This window comes from Zonotrichia albicollis, chromosome 1 (assembly GCF_047830755.1).
Source record: "Zonotrichia albicollis isolate bZonAlb1 chromosome 1, bZonAlb1.hap1, whole genome shotgun sequence".
Lineage (NCBI taxonomy): Eukaryota > Metazoa > Chordata > Aves > Passeriformes > Passerellidae > Zonotrichia > Zonotrichia albicollis.
In genome coordinates, this window is record NC_133819.1 from 88,069,369 (window position 1) to 88,082,982 (window position 13,614).

Below are 13,614 nucleotides of genomic sequence, written 5' to 3' on the forward strand. Positions count from 1 at the left end.
AGTTCTTATTGAGCTTGGTTCAAAGATCATTGAAGCAATTTGGAGTTTTACCATTAAAGTTAATTGACTTTAGAGCAAAATCCTCAGACATGCTGGTTTAGCAAGCAGTCTCTGTGTCACCCATCAGCAGCATCACCTCCAGACAGACTGTGTGAGCTGTTCTGTTTGACGTTGTTTCTGGTAAGGATGTTGCTTAAGTTGATTATGTCCCTGTGGGCTAATAGAGGACCTAGAAAAAACTTTGTGCCCTGGGTGCCTCTTTATGTGGCAGTCACCAAAGCCTGCAGGTTTCAGACATTCCGGTGTCAGAGTGGAGCTTTCGTCAGAAGTGTCAGCATTAACAAGATTTTAAACTGCAGGCGAATATAGAGGATCATTTGATCCTGGCAAGGAACTGTTTGCCTCAGCACTTGTGGGATAATGTAGAGTAAGCAGCAAATCATTGATGAATCTGTAATGCAACACCAGTCCCAGGAGTACTCAGGCAAAATTGCTGCCAAGAAGAAGGAAAGACAACAAAAGTGATTAAATATAGTGAAGGATTCAGACCTTGGGAGACCTTTAGGGAGAAACTTCTTATTTTAAGCATAAAGGAAAAAATTTAGTACAAAATTATGTGCATAAAGCTTTCATTCTGGCTTAATAAAAACCATAAGGAACCCACAGATGCTGAATGTTTACTGAACCTTAATTGGCCTGGAATCATTCTTGCAGTTACTCTGGTTTTATGCTTGTGGTAATGTTGACTTCTGGCCATTAGCCACAAGTTTCTAGTGAACCTTTTGCACATTCTACCAAGCCATTAATTCTCATCATTGTTAAACATTTTACATGCTTTTGCTGTCGATAGACATAATTAATAAACATAGGTAAAAATTTACATTGATAGAGCAAGGTGCTTGATCATTTCTTGAACACTTTAAACATGTGGAAAATTCACTAACAATATCCAACAATACTTAAATGGAGATTAGAGAACCTCAGTGGAATTGCATTGTCACAATGGTGTATCACATCTGTCAACACAGAGAGGTGGTCCTTAGCCTCGCATTTCAGTGGATGCCTACTTGCTCCTCATCTCTGTTTTGTCTTGTTGCTGGCTGCCATAGTTCTAATAGAGATCCAATCGGATCCACACAGGTTCTTCCATAGTAATGGCTGGAACTTGTACTAAAAACCTTGGTACTTGGCAGATCACTGCTCCTTTTCCATCTCTGTGGTGTATTCACTCTGGGAACACAGTTCAGTCCCTCTGGCCAGTTTTAATAGGGTTGACAGAACTACTTTCTTTGGGTAATCTGCTTCGTGGCACAGCTTTGTTTCCAACTACGTTGCTGTACCTGGAAGAAGGGTACAAATTCCATTTGGTTTCCCAGGTAACTTAACGTAAAAAATTTGGTTTAGTCAGTTTCAAATAATGGCATAGAGATTAAAAAAAAACCCCTCCCTATCACATTGATTATCCTCAGAGTAGTCCACTCCCTTTGCAAATTTATTTTGAAAACTAAGCAAGGTTATACTGCAATATTTATTAAATACTGTCATCTATTTAGATGAATGCAGTTGCAAAGCTTTGGCTAGTATCCTTATGAAGTTTAAATTAAAGTATGCATTCCACCTACTGATACCAAAAATACTGAGTTAATGCACCAAAAATAAACATTCATCTAAACAAAACAAAGATGCTTTTAAGTGATCATTCTGAAATTTCAATGCCATTTTGCAATAATTTGTGTTGCATGATTTGTGCTTGAAATATTGTTTTCTACTTGCCCTTAAATATGCTTCTCTATTGTTGGACACCTTTTACTTTGCACCAGCTGATTTTGGAGGTAGATGAAGATGGATGTTAGTCTTTCATCAGCTGCAGCAGGGGGGATGTTCTTTGGACTACACTGGGAAAAAAATGATATAAGGATCTCTAGCTTCATGTTTATATCCAGGCCAGCAGTCATCCAAAGAAATTTGTCTCCTAGGCACCATCAGAAAGGGGGCAGGCAATGTAGATGGGCTTGGCAATGAGGCCCTGCCTGTACCAATGCAAAAGAACCTCACAAGGCCTTTCAAGTCTGCAGTAAAGCACATGCTCAAGGGATTAGGGTGGAGGGAAGAAGAGAATCAACTCTTCTTTTTATCTGAATTCACACACACACAAAAAAAGAAACATTTTCTCTCAGGCACAACCAAGGTGGAAGATGATGTCTTACTGACAGAGGAACATGTATTTAGCGCCATGATTTATTGAGAATGTTTGTGCTTGTTTTCTGAGAAATACATGCAGGCTTTTGATAATGCTAGATGATAGCAATCTGCTCTCTGGGCAGATGTGCACATAATAGATGGTGCCTGAGGCATATTTGCCCACATTTGGTGAAATCTCTTGTCTATCTTACCGCATGATTTAGTTTTATTATATTGACTGTTGAGAACAGTATCTTCTTCATGTTGGAAATCGCTACCTTATTTATAAGTATGCAGATTTTAATAATGTAGTAACAGTAATGATTTTTTTCCTAAGTGTATGATAAAAATAGTGCCACTCTTTTCCTGTGGTTGAAGACACTTTAAAATTGGTGGACTGGTCATACTGATTTTGAAATAATCTATTTTTGCTGTTGTTCCAGATGATGTAAATTAATGGAAAATGTTCTCAGAATCTGGCTAGACAATGCTTTTGCTTTTTGAGAGTCTATGCACTATGTTTAAGAGTTTTGCCCTATGCTCTCAGCTGGGATTTAGATGGGATCATTTCCTTTGAAGTTTTGTTGTTAAGGTTCCAGATCATTACAGGATTTATGTTCGCATGTTTTCAAGTACACAAGTAGTCCTTCTGAAATCAGTGAAAAAAGTTCTGACTTAATTGATGTCAGTGCCAGAACTCCCACTCACCTCAGAAAGGCCATACCTAATCACATTTTTCAATCCAGTTGTTTTGGGGCAAGGATAGGGAGGATTGTTCTGTTTATTACCAGTGAATGAAGGGTAGTCATATGTTAAGATTTTATAAAAGATACAGTGGAGATATCCGTGGAGAACTGTCAGAAATAATTATTTCAGTTTCATAAAAATCTTCAGTTTTAGTAATTCCAGTTCTTTATTTTGTCCTTCTACATTGTGTATTAATGTTAACCATGTTACTGTGATGATGTCAAATGTAATCCAAATGGTTTAGACAGCATTTAGATACAATTGATGCAAAGCTTTTTACCATATCAAACTAAAACCATTAATCATGTCAAAATAAATTGTTTTGTCATTACCAAAATGCTTTTGTTTTGGAATCCTGAATCTCTTTTCTTCAAGCCATTTGTTTAATGGGAAATTCTGAAGTAGTGACATTCTTTCTGATTTAGGTCATCATCAAATTTTGAAGGGTCAGAGTTTCCTGCAGAACAGAAATTCCAATTTTGACCATCTCTCAGTGCAGTGAGTATTTCATTCACTGTGACTGTTTGCCAACTCAGTGAAAAGCTGGGTTCTAAAGTGCTGTTCAAATTTGGAGCTTAGCTGGCTAATATTACTGCTGATCAAAAGAACATGAACATATGGTTATATTGTTGGACAAATACATTGTCTGTGATTCCTTGGTTTTTCAGAAGATAATGAGACTTATTACAATTGCTCTTCCTCAGATACTCCATTTCTGATTGAAAAAGATTTTAAATAGAACCCAAGCTTTTGTAGAGCATAGAATGTTTCTTCTACCTTCCTTCTGCACTCAGAAAACATCTTCACAACCTACATAATAAGCCAGAGTCACAAATAAGTCATATTTTTACTATTAAAAGCTTTTGCAATAGATTGTTGTGCAATATAGCCACTTTTATTGAGCCTTTTATTAAATTCTACTTGTTTCTTAATTTCTTGTTAGTCATAATTTCTTGGCAGAGCACTATATACTAACAATAACTCTTTATCCTCTTACCTGGTAACTTTATCTACAGAACCACATGTTGTTTTTCTTTTACTGTAATTATGATGGGCTGGGATTGAGTGTCTTAACACTATTTTATACAAATGTAGTGTCCTCTGTTTAAGCGGAATGCATCTCATTCTATACACGTGGTTGCAAAAAAAATGTACTTTTGGATATTTCATCACATATTGAAAGTGCTGAACTCTTGGATAATACTAGTGCCTGTCTGGTGGTAATATCCTAGAATTTTTTCTGCTTGTTTCCTAAAATATCTGCATTGTCAGAAATTTTGTTCATACAGAGTCATGGAGTGCTTTTTCAAACAGTGCTGACTATGGTGTAATAAATGTCCCCAGCTGTTTTATGGGAACCTTTAACATAGAGGCTGAGTGACAAGTAGTCACATAAACCTTCTTCCACTGTTGTAATGGACCTTGAAAATCTGCTAAGCCCTGGAGGACTAGGGAGGTCATAATGAAAGGCAGGATATAAAAAATAATATTAACACATCGTTAGTGTAAGCAAACATAATGTGATTTTACATTTAAATGAAATTTTATATACTCACAGGAAGCATCATCTAGCAGTTAAGGTATAGAATTGGGAACTGAATGATGCTACTTCTATTCTTGGCCATGAGGCTGAAGGTTTTGTTCCAAATAGAGAAGAGCAGAGGTCAAAAATATACCTGAATAAAAGAGCTTTCTGTTTTTAATAATGGCACAAGATAAGGCTGTATGCCAAAGCGTTACATAGAAACAGAGCTTTGATTTCAGATAAGATTTCTATGAAAACCAACTCAGAATTTCATAAAAAGGACAGATCAGAGTTAAATAAAAATGGATATCAGAGGAAAGTCCTACTCAGTCTGAAATCATGTGAAGAGAGGTATATAAGTTTAGTCTGAGGTCAACAAACGTAGAAAGCACCAAGGGTAGTAACAGCACAATAATTAGTTAAAGGGTCACAAAATGTGTCCATCTCATACACCCATGAAATTTCTGTAGCTCTCTGGGAAAGGTTATTAAAAGCCTGCTTTTGTATGAATGTAAAATTACTCACACAGAGAAATTTGTGCAAAGTCCAGGGTGTAATTCATGGTCTTCACAGGGTTTGTGCCTGCAGTTTGAATGGGAATGGATTCAAATGAAGTCATTCCCAGCTGTGCTTAACTGCACAGGTAATGTGCACATGTGAAACTGCCATATGAAAAAAACAGAACTTAACTGAGACAGCTTGGAAAGTTTGACCCCAGGTACACAGAGCTTTGTCCACATTTTCTTGTCCTAGCACATCTTCATGCCACCATAGTTTCACTCTCTTTCTACAGTATCCAAGCTCTCCTTGAGCAGGTCAGCTATTGATTAAAAAAGCTGGAATTATTGTACTATAGATATCTCTTTTGTTCATAGTCTGCTGCTCTATTTTCTAGATTTGGAAGGTGGTGGTGCTTGGGCGTTCCTGAAGTGCAAAAGTATTTATTTCCAAGAAAAGAAAATATAGAGGGCTTGGAATCACATAGGGGCAGAACCACTTGTCTCTGGCTATCGGGTAAACATCTAATGCTAAGATGTTCCTGATGTGTCCTATATCCTTGACATGCCCAGTGTGTCTCCAGCCTGGAGACTACTGAGCACTTCAGCATGTCTTGTACCTCAGATCTGTCAGGATTTCAAACTTAGAAATGGATGTAAGTTTCAATGTTGTGGCACACACTCAGTTCTGGTCTAGTGGCATTCATCCGGCAGTTGGGAGATCCCACTTCTTCCCATTTCAAGTCCCACCTTATGCACCTTAAACAACAGGCTCAGAGTAGGCTTTGAGAAAGGGTAATGGGACAGGGAGTCAAGATTGTCCTTCCCTTGTTTCAAACTGTTCCAATTTCAATGAGGTGATTAAATGTTCATTGTGTTGGGGGGGTGCAGAAGGAGAATTTATGAACTGTACCAAGAGATAGAGGAGAAGAGGCCAAACATTTTCAGATTTTGAAAGTGTTTGAAACTGGAATTTGATATTCCAAGTGAGAGCTCCATAATGTTTGGAGAGGAGGTTGTCTGTATTTTGTGAGTAAGGGATGGCTCAAGTATCCATCTTCAGGAGACAGTACATAGTGGTGAATTGTGCAAGTCCCAGCTCAGGACAGCACCTGTGTTGGGGAGGGTGGAGGGGAAAGAAAGGCACTTCCATCTCCACCAAAATCACTCATCCAGCTTCATCAGATTGGCCTCCCAGGTGTTCTCTGCTGAGGCACCTGGCTGTCCCCATCTAACAGCACATCAGTCTCTGAGTCATATGGAGTGTCAAAGCACCAAGAACTGCCTCTGAGGATGTAGTACACTGTACTTCATGCATCAAGAATCCCAGTGATACCTATAAACCTCTTTGTAAAGCTCTTTAAAATCCCCAATGAAAAATGAAATAGCACTATTTTGTCTAATAAGAATTGATCAAAAAATCTAAGAGAGGCAAGGTTTTAGAGGAGATACTATCTTTTATTAGATCAACTGCTAAGCTTGAAAGAAGCAGGCCAGTTTTCAGGCACGAATCTCTTCTTTGTAATCTTGATCACTGCTCATTACCACAAGGTGTTGCAAAGTCAACCTCCCAGTTTGTCTCTATCTTTGAATGCCTTTCTCATTTTGTTGCAGGAAGTTGTATTTTCCTTTATATTGCTGATTTCATGATTATTCCTATTAGTCATCTTGCCTGAAGTGTAGTTTACAGAAGCTGGACTGAATTACCTTTTACAGCTCCAGAGACTTCTTTGCAGCAGCAGACTACCCATCTGGCATGTTCCGTTTGCTTTGCGCTTCTGGCTCTAACCTGAATGTAGAAAGCTAAAAAAGTGGGTCCAGCATTTTGCATTCCAGCAGGCACACATTCAGGAAGTAAATTTATTGATGAAATATTTAATAGTTAATTAATCAATTTTTACAACTGGAATTCTAAAAGGAACAACTGTTGCTTAATTTACTGAAGTTAAGTTACCCCAATGCACTTGAGTTCATGGTTAAAAAAAAAAGATAATTCCTTGAGGAATAAAAAGAAGAAGCTGGAGGCAGAGAGGAAAAATGATTACTTTTTTTTTTTTTTCTGTATTTCCAAAACAACTATCAGCCTTCTGTGGCAAGTCAGTCTTTGTGTCCATTCCCCTACTCTTCTCTAACTGAAAAGTATCTAGTCTGATATCTTTCTGCAAATGCTCTGCAGAGGGAATTGAACCTGTTTGTTTTGTCTTGTTTTCTCTTTGATTTTCTCCTTAAAATCTTCGTTAGGCTTTCACAATTTGTTCATGGATATGCATTAACAAGAAAGCAGAAGCTGGGCAAAAAAATGAAGTGGGTTTTCAATGAAATTTGTATGTAACATTTGCCCCCAGTAAACGGAACACTCTGTTATGCTCTATTTAAAGATGTCTCCATGAACCTGTTAAGTTTTGCATCTGTCCAAATTCAAGGCATTATGAGATGGGATTTTGTCTCAAGCTGAGTCCTGAGGCTGGAATTCAGCTACTGAAGCACAAATATAACTGCATATTTTTTCATTGTAAACAATTTTCATAAAATGTTGGTTGACTTTTGTTATTTTCAACTTCAAATTAAAAGCAAGTCTTCTCCCAATTCCCAAATATTCATGAATATATTATGAATATACTATCAACTCTGGCAAACAAACACCTTTACCATATGCTGTGAGTTCAGTGCATTATTTATGGAGCAAAGCATTATTCATAGGTATAAATAAGGGTACTGACACCTTGGCCTTTTGTTTCCCACTCCTTTCTTCTTGGTCCTTCTAATAAACCTGCAAATATAAGGAGGGCTTCAGGAGGAGTCAAAGTTAAGAATTGTGATGAAAAAACCTGGTAACTGTAAGAATAACAGGGCATAAAAAGTCAATTGCTTGCAAGGTGCTTTGATACAAGAAAGTATCAAAGCAATATTGCATTATGTCTTTATTATAAGACTATAGATGCTGTGCAGAGCAACATTAATGAGCTCCTCTAAAACTTTGGGGAAGGTTAAACCAGTCTAAACTCACTTGCTGCTTTGGTCTAATTTGGGCATACATTAATATCTCTACAGTTTGATGCTGAGGAATAGATGGAAACCTGCTACAATCCACTAAACATGCTGTCGTGTTCAGTTAACAAAACCATCAGAATTCATGAAGCACTAAATATATCCAAAAATTGCTTAAAATTGCTAAATAAATTAGAATAGAATAAATCAAAATAAGAGCAAATGCAAAGAAGGAAATAATAAAGTGAAATATTACATTTAAGTGTAAAAGATACTGAGACATTAACATTGGTTTGCATTTAAGAAATTACTAAAATGATGTTTTAGAATTGGATACAAAATTTATTGGCCAAGAATTGTTCCTGAGCAAGGCAGCATTATTTGTTCTAATATTGGTGAATTCATTACAAAGAAGCATGATTGTAAAGATTTCCCTCTCCACTCATTCTTCCATCTCTATTCCTTTCAGAATTGTAGATATACTTCTGCATGTCACCAGGATATATTGAAATATAGCACATTTCTTGAAAGCTGTTCAGTTCCTTCTCTTTTGTGCAGGTGCATGAAAAATTCTTTTGTTGGCTCAGGCATTGATAAAGTAATAGCAATTTCTGCAAGCATAACTATTCAACTTCATTATTTCTTTGGAGAAATTCCATGGAATGGAGCAGGAGGAGTGAAATTGAGGGAATTTATTGCAATTTAAAGTAAAAAATATTGTTAACTACTATGAAATAAAAAAAAAAAAAAAGAAAACAAAACTTGCCTGTATTTAGTTACTGGTAAGGTTTTGGGATTTTTTACATGAATGTCATTTGCTTCCCTTTAGCAAATGTTTCCAATGCATGACCCATACATATCTGAGAGTGTGAGAACCACTCTTAGGGTGTCTGTAGAACTTTGCTAAGAAAATCAAACCTGTTTGGTAAATTTTAAGGAGCTGCAAGCAAAACAAAGTTGAAAACTAATGCTATATGATAGTGCCAGTACAGAACTAGATAATTTTTTCCCCCAGTATTGTAATTAGGCTCTGAAGGTCCTATCCTAAAAGACTTGGAGTCAACAGGAATACCATTACTGACTTTTAGGGACTTAGAATGTCAATTTATTGGAGTTTTGTTTGTCTTTAGTGTCTTTAATGCACATAAGAAGATGCTTGAATGGCAGTAATTGGAATTTCCTGGCTTGGTCATTTGGCAAGGCTAGGAGGCTAGAGATTGGTAGTGCTGGGTGTTGTATTGATGCTTTTCCACTGATTGGCTGGATGACCTTTCAGCACTGACTTGCCCATTCAGCCCACAGTTAATTTATCGTGAAGAGACAGAAAATAAGAAGAATCCATTTTTTTCCTTTCAGAATCCAGCAGCTGTGAAATTTAAAATAAAGCATCTTCAGCAGTTCTTGGACAGTGAAGGAGGCAAAATGCTTGAAGGCAGCAAAACAGAGGTTTCTGTGCCTGCAGACAGATACACAGTGGCTGGTAGCCAAAAAGATTTTTCCTCATAATAATAGTTTATTCTTCTGAGTACAATGGAATACAGAATAATTGCACAAAAGATGATGTTGTTACTGCAAGAACAGAGCTTGGCCCATAAGGAGCAGAACTCTTTTGCCTTTTCCCTTGTGGAAACTGGAAGAAAGAAGTATAATGTTAAGGAAAAAAAAATATAACAGTGGGAGGCTGCTGTGGTGGTGACCAATATTCCACTGCTTTAAGTCCTTACACTTATTATGTTGTGTGTTCTGGATTTAATTACAGATCTGGAGTGTAGTGCTAATAAGGCTGCACAGTTTTGTCTTCTTCCTCTCTCTGAGGCAGAGCTAATTAAAAAAGGCATTAATTAATATGTGCTTTGAGGTCCCGGAACTTTAGGTGATTAAAATATTCTGAGTAATATATTATAACTTATAGCACATGGATCACTGTGAAATGGTTTAATGGCACTGACTGTAAAATGTGACCTCTCTCAAATGCCACACCTGATAGGGAACAGAGCAGATGGAATTGACCAGCTCTGTGTCCCTGAAGAGATCTGTTGAGCGGGCAGTCCTTGGGCTCCCTTTGCATGCCAGCGACAGGGGGACATTAATGGCAAAACCTTTGCATCTTTGATTCCAGTACCCTTTTCTGATGCAAACACTTTACCTTTTAGCCTGGTGCTTACAGCCTATTTTTGTTTTTACATCTGCTCTAGAAAAATTGCAGGTTTGAGTAAAGATTTTTTTAAATTTCTTTGTGCTCTTAGGTCTCTAATTAACCCACAACACCTTTGTCCTTTTCTTATGGGTAATGTATAGGAGATAATTACTCAAATATTGAAAACATATTTACTAGCTTCACAATTTCTCTTTGCATCCATTACTGACATTTTGTGATGGTTATGATCAAGGCATAAGCACTGTCAGCAAAGAAGACAAGTAGACCTTTTGGTCTAGAATATATATTTAGAATTTGTATTCAGTGAGCAGTAAATGTGGCAGTGAATGTTAATAAATGTTAGAGTCAAGACTTCCCTAGTGCTAAATAGGGCAGTTCCTGATCAAACAGGACAGCTTTTAAGTGATCAGCACAGCGGTGCCACCCTTACAGCCACCTCAGGGATGATGATGCCTTCTCCTTCACACCCCTGATGAGAGGAGGATGTTCATTTCCCTGCTATGATATCCTTCAGGTCTCCTACAGACATATCATTAAGTTAGACAGTCCTCTGCTTTCAGGAAAAGGGTTAAAAATCTGCTTTTCAAAATGACGCCCATCCCCCTCATACACACAGCAAAATCTTCCTGTAAGAAAAGACTAAACCTAAATATCCTGGCTTCTGAGAATTTTAAATTTGTATCTAGATTTCTAGGCTACTTTTTGGTACTGATTTCTTCTTATAATCACCATGGTAGCAATACTTAACTCATTTTGTTGAAAAAAGAAGCTTTTTCTATACTTTGCCTATGAAGAAGTATGCAAAAAAAATTTTGTAATTTATTACATGACAACACAAAATTGGAAGTCTGCAATCAGTGGGAAGTAAAAGCTTTCAAAAATGAAGCTACAAGGTGATAAGTTAAAATTGCTGGTTGTCACATCCATCCTACTGCTTTTATCCATAACTGCTCTGTTCCTTTTATAAAAGCTTGGATTTATTAGCAACCACTGGAGGCCTTCAGACACCACCAACCCTTGTAGCTCCCAGGTTAATGACTGGTATTAATTACTACCAATGTGCAAATTCCTAAGGCTCTGTACCAGCTGCTATGCTTTTGTCTCAGATGCATCTAAAAATGCAGTCTCTAGCTTGATTTAAATGTCACCTTCTTCAGCACTGAGTGTTACTCTAAGCTGAAGCTATTTCCAGGTCTCGGGAATAGTCATATTTATGTTTGACTGAAAAAAGGGTCAGTGATTGCAGCAAAATGGGCAATTTTCACACAGGTTCCGAGGGGAAGAGGGGAGCAGGTGCTTTGGTCTAACCTCCTCTCTCTGAATGCAGTCATTTCACGTGAAGAATGGCGGAACTGTATGATTGATCACTTATATAAAGGTTAAGGAGCAAAGATCCAACTCTCTAGACTTCTTCCTGGCCTATTGGTATCTGTCTTGTGTTTTAAATAGAGTGTGACTCTATATTGCTCTTCTGAGCTCTTCTTCAGCACTATGTTCACAGAGCCCCCATTCTGGCAGACTCTGAGGCTGCCATGAGCACCATCTCCCTCCAGGAAATCCATTGGGCTGGTCCTTCCTACACTCCACCTGAGCAGCCTCTTTCATGCTTTCTTCTCTGATGTCCCTCATGCTGAGGGACTCCCCTCTGCACACATCCATCAACATCTACTTCATCATCACGCTTGAGAACTCTTTTGCTCTGTAGATCCATTTGTGAGTCCCCAGCAGAGTACAGGACAACACTGACAGCCAGTGGGCTGGCACTATAACTTCCCACTGGCTAGGGCTCTCTCGTTCCCTTCTTCCCGTGCCCATGACAGGTAGATCACTTGTGACAGTCCTCACCAAAGGACATGGGAGATTCTAAAAATGTACAAGGGATGACTGAAGCTCATGAAAATAAATCTACTGAGCATTGCAAAATACTCGGAGCCCACATTCGGAGAAATAAGGTCCTGAGCTAAAATCATTGAAGGCAGAGAGATTAGCAAATTTTAACATATGGTTGTCCTGTTCTTATGATTCCATAACCATCCACTTCTGGCCATAATTTATGCATTGAAATTGAAACACCAGAACAAGACATTGTCAACAGTCCCAGGAGCAAAAACTGTGCTCAGACATCTCTTAATGTCAATTCTGTAAAAACAGGCTACTCTACTGGAGTGGACAGACCTTTGGTCTAACCCCCTGTAGTCTTTCTTAGGTTTTGCTTTTATGTATCTAAAAAGTATTTCACGCTTTGTTACTATTTTTATTGTTTTTCCAGCAGCACAACTTGAATTAGTTACACACACACACACACACACACACACACAGAGAGAGACAATATTAGAACAGTGGCACCTAAGGCAAAACACCCCAAATCTCAAGTTTTACCCCCACATCCCAGTAACAACAGAGATGCTCTGAGAAAATGCACATTGTAGAATTTCAGTGATGTCTTAAGCCACAATATTCTCTTAGAGAGCTGCTGTTTCAATCTGAAGCAGGTAAAGCGGGTCCTGCTGCACCTTTTACAAAGAATTTTTGATGGTTTCCGTATGATTTATCCAGTGGCACAGTGTGAGAGGCTAAAACCCACCATGGGTTTTAGATATTTTGTTAGTGCATTTTCTACCAGTAGAAATTTAATAGAATCATTTTCTGCCTTTGAAATACCAGATGCCATATTGATCTTTCTCTTATAAATGCTGTTACTATGGATTTTGATGCCTCCTTGCTTATAACAAGACACAGAGATTTGTTGTAGAGCATGTTCTCTGTATATGTTTTGTAAATGAGCATAATTTGGAGTGATAGAGATTGCTTTTCTTTCTTTTCTTTCTTTTTTTTTTTTTTTTTGACCTAGAGTTGAGCTACAAAAACAGTGTTTACCAGAGGAGAAATTTTTGAACATTTGAACACCAGAAAAGGTTTTTATTCAATAGTTCATTTTTCCTTTACCTGCAGTCTTTTATGCAGGACTACAAAGGTAATCTGTCTGTCTGAATACTAAAACACCTACAGGGGATAATTCTACCTGTCTGTGGCCTTTTAAGGAGAAATAAACTTCTCCTTAAGAATCTCAGAAAACTAATTTACTGAATACTAGTAGTCCTTTTTTATTTTTTTCATAGACAAATATATTCTTTTACAAATTTCCCAGACCTCCACCTTCTCCCACCTCTGTTAATCAGCATTTTCCAAGCTGAAGATGAGGAATTCTCTGGATGGATTGACAGATGAAAGCAGTAATACCATTTGATACACAAATCCTCAAAGATAATTTAAGCTCATATTCTTTTGCTGAAGCTGGCAGGAGGCTGGTGCTCAGTGGATTTTAGCACTGAAGTGCTGGCAAAAACGAAGGCAGTGCAGGTCCCTGCCAGCTCCATCACAGGGATCAGCTCTCAGCACCACATTCCCCTCCTGTACCTCACGTACCACAACCTGCCCTGGTCCTCTCGTGCTGCTTCCCACACACAGAGAGCCCAGACTGCTGCAAACATCTCACTGAAAACTGCCAGTGACTCTCA

At 38.0% G+C, this 13,614-nt stretch overlaps 1 long non-coding RNA gene across 1 annotated transcript in view; it reads left to right on the forward strand.

Moving 5' to 3' along the window:
- LOC102074337 (uncharacterized) overlaps positions 1-13,614 on the forward strand; it is an 83,215-nt gene that overhangs the window by 18,008 nt on the left and 51,593 nt on the right. The window lies entirely within an intron of this gene.